Genomic DNA, 12,474 nt, shown 5'->3' with positions numbered 1-12,474 from the left:
GGGAGTGGAATGCAGTGAGGGTAATGGAACGCACGCCTGCGCATTTGTGTTTAACGCCGCGCATGTGCAGAACGGAGAAAAGGCTGCGCTCACTTCCTAATGAAAGGGAGTGAGACGCATCTGGGAAGGGAAGGGAAAAGATTAGGGTTTGGGGATGATGAAAGGGCTTTCTACGGGCAAGGATGGCAAAGGGTGGCAGTGACGGAAAGTCAGGCAGCCTGTCCTGTCCTGTCCTGTCCGTCCGTCTTTTTGTATCATGAATTGGAAAGACTGCAAGGGGGAGGGGAGGTGCTTGTGTCCAAAAGGAGGAGTTATTCAGATTCATTGCAGTGGGCGGCGGCTGCAAAAAGCACCATTCTTCTTGTTTTTGCTCTGCAAAACAGCCTTTTCAAGGGTTGGCTTGGGTGACAAAATGTCTTCTGTAGGCGTGGGTTTGTCTCCCTCTCCCTAAGATGTGTCCGGTATAGGCCAGGGTGCCACTCAAGGCCGTAACCAATTCGGGTTATAGCTTCTCGGCCTTTTGGCTAAGATCAAGTGTAGTTTCGGAGGACGCTACCTTGGTCGGTACTGGAAGGTGCCTGGGATTGCACGTCTGCCGGCCTTGAGGAACTGTGTGCGCCTTCTGGTGACACATAGCCCTCTTGTGCCTGGACGGTTCCCAGGCAACGGGAGGCGATCACCTTTGTTATTTTGAAGTCCTACTGATAAACAGAAAAAAAAAAAAATTAAATCTGTTCTTATCAGTTTAATATCTGATACGTCCACTCTCTGGGGACCATATATTAAATGGATTTTTAGAACAAGGAGATGGAAAAAATCTTGCTCTGTCCACTGCACGCATTGACCTGGTATTGCAGTACCTCCAGGACCGGTGCACCCCTTCTTAACCTAGTTTCCAAAAGCAGAACTCAATTCACCTGATTCAAATGAGCCCCATTAGTGAATTGAAAGAAAGCAAAAACTTTATATGCACCTCAATTTGGCCAATTCACTTTTCACACTTTCACCCTTTTTTTTATCTTTCACACCTTTTACTTGCTTTATTGATGCAAAAAGCTGTGCCAAATAGCAAACTCATCTCCACTCAACTTGACCAACTCTGCTATGTCCCGTGCAGTATTTTATTCTCAGTCTTATCTAGATCATTTGCAATTGAATAGAATAGATCCCTTTTGGCTGCTTATGACTGTGTAAAATATGTAGTTTTACTGGGCTGGGATGAGAGAATCCATTGAAGCATGGTGTAGGGATTGTGGTTCCTGTGTGCTAAGAAGAGAGGCTGGCACCAGCCAGAAAGCCCCATTGCAGCCAATAATCACTTAATAACTTTTTCAACTTGTCATCATATGGGAGGCCTTCCATTCCTTGTAGTAGTCTAGTTGCCCACCTTTGAACTGACTCTAACTTCTGAATGTCCTTATTAAAATGTGGAGCCCAAAACTGGTTCCCATATTCCAGATGTAGCCTTACAAGTGATTTATAGAGGTGTAACAATACGTTGGGATCACGGGATCTAATCTCCCTTTTTATACACCCTAAAATCTTGTCCCAAGCAGCATTCCATCAGCCTCTGGAAGGTTCCTGGCGCATTGCACAGCTCGAAGGGCATGCTTTTGAACTCGCAGAGACCCATAGGGGTGGCGAAGGCGGTCTTCTCCCGGTCTGCCTCAGCAACGGACACTTGCCAATAGTGACTAGTGAGATCAAGGGTAGAAAAATAATTTGCAGTTCTCAATGCAGCTAGCGATTCCTCAATACGGGGAGTGGTGCCGTCCTTCTTTTTTAACAGGATCAACAGAGCTGCCCAAAGGCTACAACTGTCACGGATAACCCCAGCCGCCTTCATGTTGCTCAACATGTCCTTGGTACACTGGCAATGTGAAGGTGGTATTGGCTTATAGCTCTCTTTGATGGGTGGGTGTGCACCTGTGGGGATGTGGTGTTGGACCCCTTTTATTCCCCCAAAATCTAGCGGGCTTCCCACCGGTAACCCGCTCCCCAGCTTGGATGGATGCTGAGGGAGCCCCTTTTGCCCGCAGGCTCTGGCCCTGGGAACTGTAGCCTTGGCGGTGACTGTGCTTCCCTCTACGGTGTGAGCTGTTGCCTTCAATCGGGTCTTGACTGCTGGGAAACCCTGGAGGTTCCTGTCGCTAACGGATTTGACCGGTTTTACGGCGACTCCTAGCCTGGTCGGGGTCCGTAGGCCCTGCCGGATGGTGCTGGCTTCTCTTCACTCCCCGATCTGGTACCGGCGGGCCACCGCCCATCCCCGGTCCGTACGGTTCACTCCAATCAGCCTCTCCTGCAGAAGGTCACCACCGTCTGCCAACCTTGCTGAGTGCCCGGGCCACACACCCGGACACGGTCAGTCTCCTCTCCTCTTCACTTCTCTAACTCCAAAACTGATCTCTAATCTGACTCCTTTTCCCGCCTCCAGGACTGTGAACTCCTCGGTGGGTGGGATCAACCGCCTGGCCCACCCCCTGGTGTGGACATCAGCCCCTGGAGGAAGGCAACTAGGATTTGTGTTTAGCTTCGGTGTGCCTAGCCGGAGTGTAGAGTGTGTTGGTGTAGTACCTGTGACGACCTGGCTTGTCCAGGGCGCCACATTCCCCTATAGTAAAATGCAGACCGTCCGCGGGCTGCCCGTCCATCACCGGTTTTATTTTCACAACTGAAAAAGAATAAAACGGTAAAACATGTAAAAGCATCATAAACATTTTACAACGGTACAGCTTCCGCTCTTCTCCCACCCAAACAACCTGGCCCTGATGCTGCCCCTAAGAAGCGGGCAGCACCCCTTGACCCCAGTCCAGCACCAAGTTGCCCGAGCGGGTTCTGTCTCTTTCAGGGGGCCCACGTCCAAGGGGACCCCTGAACCCCCGGAGGATCGCCACCGGTTACGGTAGTGGCGGGCCTAGGCCATCCCTTTCCTCCAGGCCCATCCTCCCAAATCAGCCTCTCCGGAGGCGGTAACGGTGTCAAGCCAACAAACATTTTTATTTACATTGCACTAAGTTTGTGGTTGCCCTGCAAGTTCTCGGGCTTGTCCATAAGCAGTTCCTTACGCAATGGTTGCACAGTCCCTACGGGGACAACAGTTGCCGGCAACGGCCGGTTTAATCACGGTTCATTCAGGTAAACTTCTTTGGTTGATCATCTTTACTTATCATTTAAAACTTTCAAACTGGTACACTCAACACATAAAGCCCCCCCCTTTTAAAGAGTAGTTTCCCTGTACCTAAGTGGGGGTCTACCTAGGTTGGGGCGAGTGGACCTTCGGGGTCCGGTGTCAGTGGTGACAGGCAGTGGGGCAGAGGGAACAGTCAGTTCCTCCTCCCTGCTATCATGTGGGGCAGGCGGAGGCGTAGGGGAGCTGGGTACAGGTACATCCCTGGGCACTGGCTCGCGGTTAACCGTTTCCATCATTTCTTCATCCACGGGTTGTGGGAACAGTATCACTGGAAGGATCACCGCACCGTTCTGTGTAGGCCAGTCTGCTGGAAAATCACCCATCATGGTGTGGATTACCTCTTTTTCCTTCTCCACTGGACTGGGAACTGGAGCCTCATCCGCTACTCTCAATGCTGGTGGGCACTTCTTCAGGTGGTCTCGGGAAACCGTGGCCAAAGTCCCCCCCTGGTCACGGCTGATCTGGTAGGCCTTCCCATTCTCCCATCCTGTGGGCTGGACTACATACGGGGTTTTTTCCCATTGATCATCCAGCTTGTGGGCCCTTCTTTTCCGCTTCAGCACTACATCCCCAGGTTGGAAGGAACCGGCAGGCGCCTTCTTGTTGAAGCACTGCTCCTGTTGTCCCCGACTCCGGCACAAGTTCTTTTCAACATACTCCTGGACCTGTCGGTACTGTGTCCTCCGCCGAGTGTCCCATTCAGCTGTCGACAGGAGTGCTTCTGAAGCTTCCAAGCCCATTTCCAGATCCACTGGTAGCCGGCCGGGACGAGCTCTCATCAGGTATGCTGGAGTGCATTTCGTAGAGCTGGAAGGGATGTTGTTGTACATATCGACCAGGTCAGGTAGCTTCTCCAGCCACAGGTTCCGCTCTTCCAGTGGTAACGTCTTGAGGAGGCCCAGGACCAAGTGGTTCATCTTTTCACAAATGCCATTGGTTTGGGCGTGGTAAGGCGTGGTCCGGATTTTCTTGCAGCCGTACAACTGGCAGAATTCCTGGAATACCTCTGCTTCAAAGGCCGGACCCTGGTCGGTAAGCACCCTCTCCGGGTACCAATGCGGTCAACAGAAATAAGCCTGGAAAGCCTTAGCAGCGGTGCGGCCGGTTAAGTCCTTAACTGGGACAACCACCAGGAACCTCGAGTAGTGGTCTACGATGGTCAGAGCGTAGGTGTACCCACTTCGGCTGGGGGTGAGCTTTACATGGTCAAGGGCAACCAGCTCCAGCGGTTGGTGTGTAATGATCGGGTGTAGGGGTGCCTTCTGGCTGGCCTCGTCCTTCCTTCTCAATGCGCAAGGGCCACATTCTCGGCACCAGGCCTCCACAGATTCCCGCATTCCACTCCAATAGAACCGCTCTCTTAACAACATCTCTAGCTTCTTCCACCCGAAGTGCACTGCACCATCATGGTATGCTTGCAGGACGGTGGGCACGTTAGCCTGGGGAATCACCAGCTGGCGGATCTTCTCGTGAGTCTTTGGATTAATCAGCTCGCGATACAACTTCCCCTGGTGTAGGTATAGCCGGGTCCGTTCTTGCCACAGACGTTGGGCTTCGGCAGGGGCAGCAGGGTCTATCCCAGCAGAACCCTGTTCCACTAGAGTCTTGACCAGGCGGACAGCAGGTGCCTGGTCCTGAGCTTCCTGCCAGTCCTGTCGGGGCAGCGGATCCAGGTTCACCCGTTGTTGGTAGACGTGCACCTTCTCAGTGAATGGCCGGTGAAATGCAGGCAACTCGATCTCTTCGAGGTCATCATCCTCTGGCCCCTCTTCCGACAGGTGGGGCATCCGGGAGAGTGCATTGGCATTGACGTTGGTACGGCCGGCCCGGTACTTGATGGTGAAATCGTAGTTGGCTAACCTGGTCACCCACCGCTGCTCCAATGCGCCCAGCTTGGCCGTATCTAGATGGGTCAGCAGGTTATTGTCTGTGTACGCGGTGAACTTGGCTGCTGCCAGGTAATGGCGGAACCGCTCGGTGATAGCCCACACCAGTGCCAAGAGCTCAAGCTTGAAGGAGATGTAGTTCTCAGGGTTCCTCTCAGTCGGTCGGAGTTTTCGGCTAGCATAAGCTATTACCTTTTCCCTTCTGTCTTGGACCTGGGATAGAACAGCCCCCAAGCCCACATTGCTGGCGTCGGTGTAGAGGATGAATGGGCGGCTGTAGTCAGGGTACGCTAGGATTTCCTCTCCGGTCAGGGCTGTTCTCAGCTGGCGGAAGGATTCCTCATGCTTTTCTTCCCACACCAATGGGGCTACTAGGGATCTACCACCCTTGGTCTGTCCTACGAGGAGGTCTTGCATGGGGGCAGCCATCTTTGTGTACCCCTTAATGAAGCGACGGTAATATCCCACCAGGCCCAGAAACTGCCTCACTTCCCTCACTGTGGTCGGTCTCGGCCAGTCATCATAGTATCATAGTTTTAAGGTTGAAGGGAGACTCTAAGTCCATCTAGTTCAACCCGTAGCCTAACATGTTGATCCAGAGGAAGGCAAAAAACCCCAATGTGGCAAACAAGTTCCAATGGGGAAAAAATTTCCTTCCTGACTCCACATCCAGCAATCAGACTAGTTCCCTGGATCAATACCCTGTCATAAAATCTAATATACATAACTGGTTATATTAAATTTTTCAAGAAAGGCATCCAGGCTCTGCTTAAATGTTAGTAGTGAATCACTCATTACAACATCATGCGGCAGAGAATTCCATAGTCTCACTGCTCGTACAGTAAAGAATCCTCGTCTGTGATTATGATTAAACCTTCTTTCCTCAAGACGTAGCGGATGCCCCCGTGTTCCAGTCGCAGGCCTAGGTGTAAATAGATCTTTGGAAAGGTCTCTGTACTGTCCCCTCATATATTTATACATTGTGATTAGATCTCCCCTAAGCCTTCGTTTTTCCAGACTAAATAACCCCAAGTTTAATAACCTGTCTTCGTATTGCATCCCCCCCATTCCTCTAATAATCTTGGTCGCTCTTCTTTGCACCCTCTCCAGTTCAGCTATGTCCTTCTTATATATCGGTGACCAGAATTGTACACAGTATTCTACGTGCGGTCGCACTAGTGACTTGTACAGAGGTAGAACTATATTTTTTTCATGAACACTTATACCTCTTTTAATACATCCCATTATTTTATTAGCCCTGGCAGCAGCTGCCTGACACTGTCCACTAAAGTGAAGTTTACCATCCACCCATACACCCAAGTCTTTTTCTGTGTCTGTTTTACCCAGTGTTCTACAATTAAGTACATAATCATAAATGTTATTTCCTCTACCCAAGTGCATGACCTTACATTTATCTACATTAAACTTCAATTGTCACTTCTCAGCCCAATCCTCCAATTTACATAAATCTCCCTGTAATATAAAATTATCCTCCTCTGTATTGATTACCCTGCAGAGTTTAGTATCATCTGCAAATATTGAAATTCTACTCCGCATGCCCCCAACAAGGTCATTTATAAATATGTTGAAAAGAAGCGGGCCCAATACTGACCCCTGTGGTACCCCACTATGAACTGAGACCCAGTCCGAGTACGTACCATTAATAACCACCCTTTGTTTCCTATCACTGAGCCAGTTTTTAACCCAGTTACACATATTTTCCCCTATCCCCATTATTCTCATTTTATGTACCTTTTATGTACCTTATGTAGTCTTGGATGGCGGTGATCTTCTCGGGGTTGGGGGCGACACCTTCCGCACCAACCACATGTCCTAGGTACTGCACTCTGGGTTTCAGCAGATGACACTTTGAGGGCTTCAACTTCATCCCATACTTGGCAAGGGACGCGAACACCTCGGCTAGGTGCTCCAGGTGGGCTTCATACGTCTGTGAGTACACAATCACATCATCCAAGTACAGCAAAACGGTCCCATAGGCAGTCTTCTCTCGGTCTTCCGGTGCCACGGCCACCTGCCAGTACCCGCTGGTGAGGTCAAGGGTGGAGAAGTAGTTAGCGGTTCTCAGCGAGGCCAGGGACTCTTTGATGTGGGGCAGAGGGTAAGCATCCTTATGCGTTATCTGGTTAATCTTCCGGTAATCCACACACATCCGCATGGTGCCATCCTTCTTCTTAACCAGCACCAACGGAGCGGCCCAGGGACTACAGCTGTCCCTAATAACCCCTGCCTCCTTCATGTTCCTCAACATGTCTTTGGCGCATTGGTAGTGCGCAGGGGGAATAGGCCTGTATCTCTCTTTAATAGGGGAGTGTGTACCGGTAGGGATGTGGTGTTGAACCCCTTTAATCTGCCCAAAATCTAGAGGGTGCTTGCTAAAAACCCGCTCATACTCCTGTACCACCCGGTATACCCCTTCCTTGTGGTGTATGGGGGTATCATCAGTGCCGACATGTAGCTCTCGATACCACTCGCCTAACTCCCCCAGGGATGAGTGGGAACCGGCAGCAGGCGGTGTGACCGGGGGAACGGCTTCATGGATCGTGTGGGGATCTAGAGTGAGCAATTTGGCAAGGGTAGCGTACCGGGTGGTGCATGAATGCACACATATTGGTTTTATAATCTTATTGTATTACTTTATATTCTTATTTCACTTGTGCATATCTCCACCATAATCCTGGCTAAGAAATATAGCTTTTTTTGGGGTACACAGGTAGTAAGGTCTTCTTTCTATTTCTTTAGGGGTGATATAGCCTGGTGGAACTCTAGACCTCTAACATTATATATGCACCCTTTTTCTTTATGGTTCTTGGACACCTTATAACATTCTTCCATACATATATATCTTTCTCATAAATTATAAATAATTAGGCATTTTTATATATTTTATTTACATTTTCATAAATAACTTTTTACAAAGCATGGGGGACATTCTCACATACATATAATTTTCATGTACGCATTCTGAAAATTTACGCATAAACCGTACACACTCCTTTTTGTAACAATTTCTATAACTCATTCGCTGAACTCTCATCCCGGATATTCATTCTTACACCGAATTTCCTGTTATAACACAACATTCATGATTTTTATTCAATTTATTTTTATTTTTTAGGTTTATTAGTAGTGATCAGCGAGTACTAAAAAGCTCGGGTGCTCGAAGCTCGGGCCGAGCCTCCCAAGATACTCGTGTACTCGGCCCGAGCACCGAGCCCAATGTTATCCTATGGGAGACCCGAGTATTTTTGTGAAATGACCACCGGCAGCATGTAGAAACCCTAAAAATGGCACAAAAGTCTCCGAAGAGTGCTCAAATGACATGGCAACAGCATGGGGAAGACCCCTTGAAGCATTTATCACTCAAAAGTCACAGCTGTGAATAATTTTGTCCGCGTTTTACGCCATTTTTACGGACTCACCAGAAAACCTTCCAAAATGACACCAAAATGATTTTTCATAGCGGAAATGTTAAGGGCACATACCCAATAGTGAGATAGAGCTAATGTATGTTACTTTTTGAGATCAATACATGAAAGATTTTACGTAAAACATTGTGTGGCACTCCGATGTCCCTGAGAAGAGACGTACATAAAGGCCTCTGAGTCTAATGTGCCCATTTTGAGGAACTGAGTCTTTGTAGTATTTTCCTTTGCCAGGGCAGTCCAAAATTGTGAGGTTCACCAATGCCCCTGCATACAGACGTGCATGATGGCCTGTAAACCTGAAGTGCCCATTGTAAGGAAGTGGGTCTATTGTAGTATAGCCCTTAGGCAGGGCAGCCAAAAATTGGGAGGCTCCACGTTGTCCCTGGATAGAGACGTGCATGAGGGCCTCAAAACATTAAGTGTCCAGTGTCAGGAAGTGGGTGTATTATAGTATAGCCCTTAGGCAGGGCAGCCAAAAATTGGGAGGCTCCACGTTGTTCCTGGATAGAGACGTGCATGAGGGCCTGTAAACCTGAAGTGCCCATTGGAAGGAAGTGGGTCTTTTGTAGTATAGCCCTTTGGCAGGGCAGCCAAAAATTGGGAGGCTCCACGTTGTCCCTGGATAGAGACGTGCATGAGGGCCTGTAAACCTGAAGTGCCCATTGGAAGGAAGTGGGTCTTTTGTAGTATAGCCCTTTGGCAGGGCAGCCAAAAATTGGGAGGCTCCACGTTGTCCCTGGATAGAGACATGCATGAGGGCCTCAAAACATTAAGTGTCCATTGTCAGGAAGTGGGTGTATTATAGTATAGCCCTTAGGCAGGGCAGCCAAAAATTGGGAGGCTCCACGTTGTCCCTGGATAGAGACGTGCATGAGGGCCTGTAAACCTGAAGTGCCCATTGGAAGGAAGTGGGTCTTTTGTAGTATAGCCCTTTGGCAGGGCAGCCAAAAATTGGGAGGCTCCACGTTGTCCCTGGATAGAGACGTGCATGAGGGCCTCAAAACATTAAGTGTCCATTGTCAGGAAGTGGGTGTATTATAGTATAGCCCTTTGGCAGGGCAGCCAAAAATTGGGAGGCTCCACGTTGTCCCTGGATAGAGACGTTCATGAGGGCCTCAAAACATTAAGTGTCTATTGTCAGGAAGTGGGTGTATTATAGTATAGCCCTTAGGCAGGGCAGCCAAAAATTGGGAGGCTCCACGTTGTCCCTGGATAGAGACGTGCATGAGGGCCTCAAAACATTAAGTGTCCATTGTCAGGAAGTGGGTCTTTTGTAGTATAGCCCTTTGGCAGGGCAGCCAAAAATTGGGAGGCTCCACGTTGTCCCTGGATAGAGACGTGCATGAGGGCCTCAAAACATTAAGTGTCCATTGTCAGGAAGTGGGTGTATTATAGTATAGCCCTTAGGCAGGGCCGCCAAAAATTGGGAGGCTCCACGTTGTCCCTGGATAGAGACGTGCATGAGGGCCTCAAAACATTAAGTGTCCATTGTCAGGAAGTGGGTCTTTTGTAGTATAGCCCTTTGGCAGGGCAGCCAAAAATTGGGAGGCTCCACGTTGTCCCTGGATAGAGACGTGCATGAGGGCCTCAAAACATTAAGTGTTCATTGTCAGGAAGTGGGTGTATTATAGTATAGCCCTTTGGCAGGGCAGCCAAAAATTGGGAGGCTCCACGTTGTCCCTGCATAGAGACGTGCATGAGGGCCTCAAAACATTGTTCCCATTGCAAAGGAGCGGGTCTCCTGTCGTTGTAATGTCCATTCTGCAAAGAATGGGCAAAAAAATTTACCACTGGGGGTATACCTGAAACAAAGGCCTAACTCTTGTAACGGTCATCATGGTGGCGCATGAGGAGAAGGAGGAGCAGTCCAGCGATTATCCAAAGTCCAGAAGTGTGTACCCATGGGTGACTGGAGGTACATGGCAAATTCCCGTTACAAACTTTAAATTCCGCTCTCATTTGCTGGTGGTGTGGTGAAGTCTGGCCCAATCCAACCCTTGTTCGTCTTGATCAGAGTCAGCCTGTCAGCATTTTCAGTTGACAGGCAGGTGCGTTTATCTGTAATGATTCCACCTGCGGCACTAAAAACACGCTCTGACAAAACGCTAGCGGCAGGGCAGGCCAGGACTTCCAAGGCGTAGAGAGCCAATTCATGCCACGTGTCCACCTTGGATACCCAATAATTGTAAGGCACAGAGGAATGTCGGAGTACAGTTGTTCGATCTGCAAGGTACTCCTTGAGCATCTGGGCAAACTTAGGATTTCTTGTGGCACTACCCCGCACCTCAGGGGCTGTGGTACGTGAGGGGCTGAGAAAACTGTCCCACATCTTAAAGACTGTTCCCCTACCTCTGGCGGATTGGACTTGTGCCTCTCTCGGCTGTACGCCTTGGTTGTCCACTGATTCCTGACCTATGCCGCTAGCGTTTTGTGAGGGGAATGCTTTGCCTACTTCCGTGACTATGGCCTTCCGGAACTGCTGCATTTTGGTTGACCTCTCCGCCTCGGGAATAAGAGACATAAAGTTCTCCTTGTAGCGTGGGTCTAACAGTGTTACCAACCAGTAATGATTGTCGGCCAAGATGTTCTTAACGCGAGGGTCACGAGACAGGCAGCTTACCATAAAGTCAGCCATGTGCGCCAGACTCTTAACAGCCAGGACTTCAGTAGCCTGACCAACACGTTGACTGAACATGCTGTCCTCCTCCTCCTCCTCCTCCTCATCTACCCTGTCCTCTGGCCAGCCACGCTGAACCGAGGATATGACTGGTGTGCATGTCATATCCTCAATTTGGCCGGAGATTTGCTCCATGTCTTCATCCTCCTCCTCGTCATAGTCCTCCACTGCACGTTGTGATGAGACGAGGCTGGGCTGTGTGTTATCACCCACACCCACTACTGTTTCTTGCTGCAACTCATCGCGCTCCGCCTGCAATGCATCATGTTTGGTTTTGAGCAGAGACCGTTTTAGAAGGCAGAGTAGCGGTATGGTGACGCTAATAATGGCGTCATCACCACTCACCATCTTGGTGGAGTCCTCAAAGTTTTGGAGGATGGTACATAGGTCGGACATCCATCTCCACTCCTCAGGTGTTATGTGTGGAGTTTGACCCATTTCCCGACGGCTTAGGTGATGCAGGTACTCAACAACTGCCCTCTTCTGCTCACATATCCTGACCAACATGTGCAGAGTTGAATTCCAACGCGTGGGGACATCACACACCAGTCTGTGAGCCGGAAGATGCAAACTGCGCTGAAAGCCGGCAAGGCCGGCTGAAGCAGTAGGTGACTTTCGAAAATGTGCAGACAGGCGGCGAACTTTTACCAGCAGATCAGACAGCTCTGGGTATGACTTTAGAAACCGCTGAACCACGAGGTTGAGCACATGGGCCACGCATGGAACATGTGTCAGCTGGCCTCGCCTCAAAGCCGCCACCAGGTTCCGGCCATTGTCACACACGACCTTTCCTGGCTTTAGGTTCAGAGGTGTGAGCCAGTGATCTGCCTGCTGTTTCAGAGCTGTCCACAGCTCTTCTGCATTGTGGGGTTTGTCACCTATGCAGATTAGCTTCAGCACAGCCTGTTGCCGCTTCGCCGAGGCAGTGCTGCAGTGCTTCCAGCTTGGGACTGGTGTGGAGGGTACAGTGGATGAGGATGCGCAGGAGGAGGAGGAGGCTGAAGAGCATGACATTCCGGAGCTGTAGAGTGTGGGTGAAACACTGACTGAGGTAGGGCCTGCAAACCTTGGTGTGGGAAGGACGTGTTCCGTCCCTCGCTCAGACTGGGTCCCAGCTTCCACAATATTAACCCAGTGTGCCGTCAACGAGATGTAGCGGCCTTGCCCACAAGCACTTGTCCACGTGTCTGTGGTTAGGTGGACTTTGGGTGAAACAGCGTTGTTCAGGGCACGTGTGATGTTTTGTGACACGTGGTTATGCAACGCGGGGAC

General features: G+C 49.9%; 1 pseudogene; it reads left to right on the top strand.

Annotated features, from left to right (window-relative positions):
• Positions 1-675: 675 nt before the first annotated feature.
• LOC142289212 (U2 spliceosomal RNA) lies at positions 676-882 on the top strand (annotated as a pseudogene).
• Positions 883-12,474: the final 11,592 nt, after the last annotated feature.

This window comes from Anomaloglossus baeobatrachus, unplaced genomic scaffold, assembly GCF_048569485.1.
Source record: "Anomaloglossus baeobatrachus isolate aAnoBae1 unplaced genomic scaffold, aAnoBae1.hap1 Scaffold_91, whole genome shotgun sequence".
Lineage (NCBI taxonomy): Eukaryota > Metazoa > Chordata > Amphibia > Anura > Aromobatidae > Anomaloglossus > Anomaloglossus baeobatrachus.
The sequence above is the reverse complement of the archived record's forward strand: the minus strand, read 5'-3'. Positions and strand labels throughout refer to the sequence as shown.